At 37.7% G+C, this 5,185-nt stretch overlaps 1 long non-coding RNA gene across 1 annotated transcript; it reads left to right on the plus strand.

Annotated features, from left to right (window-relative positions):
• Positions 1-551: 551 nt before the first annotated feature.
• On the plus strand, positions 552-1,812 carry LOC114563072 (uncharacterized). Its single transcript, XR_003693570.1, has 3 exons — positions 552-661; positions 777-946; positions 1,771-1,812. It is a non-coding gene; the product is annotated as an uncharacterized LOC114563072 (long non-coding RNA).
• The last annotated feature ends 3,373 nt before the right edge of the window (positions 1,813-5,185 follow it).

Below are 5,185 nucleotides of genomic sequence, written 5' to 3' on the forward strand. Positions count from 1 at the left end.
TTGTAAGAAGAAATGTGGGATGGAGCATCCAGAGCCATGGGCAGATCAATTTTCACCGAGAAGAAGGTAGGCGTTAAGTTCACTGATGACTATGGGATATCTGAGGGTGCTGTGGACAATGGAGGTCCTACTCGTGAGTTTTTCCGACTCTGTCTACACGAAATCAAGGACAAGATTGGCATCTTCGAGGGTCCACCTAATGCTAAAGTCCTTACATGCAACTCCAAAGGTACTTTTGCTTTAAAAAGGCCACTATTGGATTTTTTGGATCAATAAATACATTATACCTGAAATTAATTATTAGAAAATGTAAGAAATGTTCATGTTTTATACAGTATCTATATTACTTTATTGAGAAATTAAATTTAGAAGAAAATTAATCTGAGTTCTCTAATCTCACACAGATGGGTGGGGCGATAGGGACAAATATAATTTTTTGTTGTGAACAGTTGACATGTTTTTATTTTCATATGATTACAGCAATGAAAGACAATGGATACTTTAATGCTGGTCAGATCATGGCAATGTCAATCGCCCATGGGGGCAGAGTCCATGTTTCCTTTCTGAACTCTTGTACGAGTGTCTTATAAAGGGTCCAGACAATGTGAAGATCAAAACTGAACATATTACTGATGAAGAAACAAGGTCACAGGTGCAGTCGGTGAGCATATATTTCATGGATTCTATCATATTTACAAACTATTCATTTAGCGTGCACTCATTAACATGCAATTTAAACAGTATCTTCATATCCTAATAATATTTTATATTTTTAGATCTTACAGGCTGAGACTGAATCACAATTGCAAGAGGCAATTGCACAGGCAGCCAGCTTAATCAGTCTTGCTGGTCACAATGTTCGCATAACACTGGAAAACAAACAAGAGACTGCTTTGGACTTGGCACACTGGTATGTCCTCCAGCGGACCCGTGCACCTTTTGAAAGGTATTTTAATGTGTGAGCGACAAGTAGTTAAACTTTTCAGGTGCACATCAGGCTGGGGTCTGTAGCTCCACGTGCCCTACGCACATACCCACGGCGTGGATTTAATGCAGAACAATACATTTGCAGGCCTCAATGCCTGATTATGGTTTTGTGTTAAATCTACATTGAATCCGCCCTCCAAATTACGATACACCATGGATGTATTAAGCATGCCCCTTCTAACCATGTCCACAAAAGATGACCAGTGACCAGTCAGTCTGTTTAGGCAGTAACGCTTGTATCGCGTATGGTCACATGACTATCAGAAGTGTACAGGGTTTCACAGCATGCACTTTAAGAAGAGGTTGTAAGCATATTTTGTAACTTAATCACTAGTTATTTTATTACACACATCTTAAATGCCATTGTTTATAAGGGCATACAAAATGTATTATTTTAATAACAATTTGTATTATTTTTATTTCATTTGTCAAATACTAAGTTATTTAAAAATAATACAAAATGTAAGTAGCCTATTTTATGCATTTTTCTTGATAATGAAAGTCATGATACCATTATACTGCAATCATTAGCACAGTATAGTAAATTGCAATCCCAATTTGACTTTTTCTTCAAATCATGCAGCCCTACCACAGTATATGAAAAAATGAAATGGTGGATGCAGAGTTCAATTTTATAGTGTATTAGTGCAACTGAGCGTATAATTTATTTTTCCTCGAATTCATTAGGGACTTAAATTAAAGATTTAAAATGTAAAAACTGGTTTGCACCATAGGTGCTAAATCACATGAACTACCCTTTAACATTTGTTTCCTTTTTACTAGGTTCAGAGATGGTTTAACATCTCTAGGTGTCCTAGATGCTCTCAGAGATACCCTCTACAAACAAAATGCCTTTTTGTGAAGGCTGAAAAGGGTTTAACAGCGACTGATGTGGAGAATCTCTTCGAGATCATTTACTCCGAAAGAGGGAGTAATGCATTTCGAGAAGAGTGCGAATCCTGGCTTTCTGGCAAGACTATCTTCAGGATGCTGAAAGTAAGTTCTGCATTTGGAATGATGGAATGTTTACTATTATTTGTCTTCTGCAGTGGCTTAAATAGTCATGAGCTGGAATGAACCTCTGTCTCCCTTGTTAAGGTAAGGTGAATCAATGGTTGGGGGGATGTGTGATGATCACACCCTGGCCTCTCATCCTTATACCACTGGTTAGTAGCGGTGTCACGATTCTCCAAATCATCGATTTGATTACATTTTCGATTCTAAGGTCACGGTTCGATTCTCGATTTTTTTACATTAATATTTTTTAAAGCACAGGTTGCTATGCCATTTTAGACTACACTTTTATGCAATATAATATCTGACCTTTGTTCACAATGTACCACACTAAATTGTCAAATATAAAACATTTATTAACAACATAATGTAACGATAACTTATATCTTCAGTCAATTGGAAACTTGACAATTTGTCAATAAAGTAAAAAGAAAAAACAATTTTCCAATTGAGGGCAGACCCACAGCGGTATTTGGCGTTTTAAGCCCCCAATGTCGTCTTTCAGGCAGCATTGCCTGGAAGGCAATGGTTATTGGAGTTTCTCAATCTGTGTTCTTCTATTGACTTGTTTTCTTGTGTCCCTGTGAAATGTCATCTTTGTGTTGCCAAAGTACTGTCCCAATACACAAGTTTGCATTTCACCAAGAACAGTTAAGATTCCAGGAAAGGTTCTTGATATCGCCCATTTTACCAAGGATGCATTGGTTGGTAACTTGTATGAACTTGGCAGCACCTGCATCCCAACATTCATTTCGGCATTCAACGAGGGTCCGGTTTCCGTACATAGACAGCCCAACAACGGGACAATTTTAAAAATTTTCGCCATCTTATTCATTACTAAATTCACTTCTGAGAACTTTTTAGGCGAGAAATGAACTGCTAGCCAGTGTAGTGAAAATCGTTGATGAATTGACAATTTGCCTCAAAGTTTTCGGAGTTGAGAAGCTCCATAAAGTGGACGCGATAGCCAGATAGCGCCTGCTGGTGCCGCTAGCTCATCTCTCTGAGACCCGCTGTAAGCTGGAGGTCTCTCAGACCGGTCTTTTAAATTGAGGCTTTTATTTTGCCGTTCATACTTTTTTTTGTTTTTGTTTTCTGATTTATTAGAAGTTGAGTTTCAGTCTGTATGATAAATGAACAGTTGTACATAAAGTGGTAACATGCTATGACATGTTATGTAGACTAAAGGGAGACACCAACCTTTATAATTTGAATTGCTAATTTCCATCTGTTGTCCCTGGGCATATACAGTGTACTACAATAATATAGAAATGATAATTCCACATAACACTAATAGGGACACCTAGGACACGCCAGTGCATATGCCTACTTCTTTTTTAATTTAAACTGATACACTAATAATAGTAGGGACCCGCGTCTAACTCTGTTGACTAAGTAAGGGGTGTTTGAGCTAAACCATACAATAAAATTGAAGCTCAAGTTTTATTTATCAATATTGCAGTAGTTGTAACATTGTGAGGTTTTCTTGTCCGAGAGTGTTTAAATACAAAGTGGTTATATTGTTGTGGTTTTTATTTCTAGCTGTTATTATTTTGGAGCCTTGCAGGTAGCCTCTGTTTTGGGGGGGGGGTGTTGAGCAATAACGGGAAGAACGCATCGTCTCAAACTGTTAACAGTGTTTTCTGTGCTTGTGAACTTGCAAGCTCATTCTTCCAAGAACAACCAGCAAGAACGTTCTCCCCAAGAACACATGTCCGTTTCTTTTGCACGATTGAGATCAAGAAACGTCAAATGGTTATGGTTAGGTGCCTTGAAGACGACGGTGGTTGCAGCGCTGCTAACCAATGGCTTGGTTAGGGGCTTAAACGCCATCGAGCCAGCACAGCGGTCTTAGCAGCTGAGCAGACAGAGAGGGCGACTCGGCAGTCAGCTAACTTGTGGCTCTCTCTAACCAATATAAGCTGCTCTGTTTAGGCTGCAGGCTGAAATTCAACCGTGCGGTTTGTCGGGATTAAGCTATAAACGCAAGGAATCTCTGCTAGCTGCTAGGCTAATGCAATGGTAAAACACAGAATATGGTAAACACATAGCAGAGCATGCAAACTGTGCCTTTTTTTTTTTATACAACGTGAACATTGTCAATATAAGTCACTGAAAATCCAAAATACTTCCACACCGGTGACTTCAGTGAAAGAGGAGGGGGTTCAAGTTCTGTCGATGGGTCTACTGCATTTCTTCGCAGCACTTCAACTAGTTTTTTTTTTTTTCTGCTTGTCAAGCCGACCGGACTTGACGTGGGCGTGGGCTATCAGTGATTCCATTGTTTTATTCGAAATACGAGATTGTGACTTAATTTGGGTCAGAAATTCCGTGACACCCTTTACTGGTTAGCTACTGTATCACTGCTGACTAATTCCAACAATGCTCATAAATTAACTATAAAAATAGAAATCATGAAAGTTAATCTATACCCTTATATAAATTAGGTAATAGAAATTTGTGTAGATAGTATTACCAAAGAAAACACTGAATCTAAACTGAATTTAATAACATTTATGTAAATACAAAGTGAGAAATAATTAAATCGTAGATGCAAAAACAATTCAATTGTGTGTTCAATTGAATTAAGTTAATTACAAATTAACAAAATGCATATTACCACATGTTGTATCATGTACAAATTCAGTCAAAATAATGTTCTTGAGTGGCCGCCCGGAGCCTTGAAAAGGTAAAACCAAAAAGCAAATGCCATTACAGGTCTCACACACTTATTGTGAAGTTACATCAAGTAACTACTATGTGTGATCAGTCTCAATCCTAAACTGATTTTAAACAAGCTAAAAGTGACTTGGTGAAGCCTCCCAAACCCAGTCTTGCTGCTCATGACTCTGATTTTGGCTAATTGATCTGCTTCTTTTCATTTGATTGTAAAAAAAGCTGCAACAAAAAGTTTGCAGTGTTGAAATTGGATCCTCCAAAGTAAGACAATTTATATGTACCATAATCCAACTAGTAGATGCACATCTACAGTACCAACATATCTTGGTTGTTACATAGCTGTTGTGTGCATATAATGTTGCTAGCTCCTATCTCTTTTGTTGGTAATGAATTTTCTATTCATAACCCAGGCAACCTTCCAAATTCAGTGTCATTCAATAGTCAATTATTCTACATCACTTCTGTATTACTCCAGTAGTATAATACTTAATTAAATATCAGACAT

The sequence above is a fragment of the Perca flavescens genome, chromosome 10 (genome assembly GCF_004354835.1).
Source record: "Perca flavescens isolate YP-PL-M2 chromosome 10, PFLA_1.0, whole genome shotgun sequence".
Taxonomy (NCBI): Eukaryota; Metazoa; Chordata; class Actinopteri; order Perciformes; family Percidae; genus Perca; species Perca flavescens.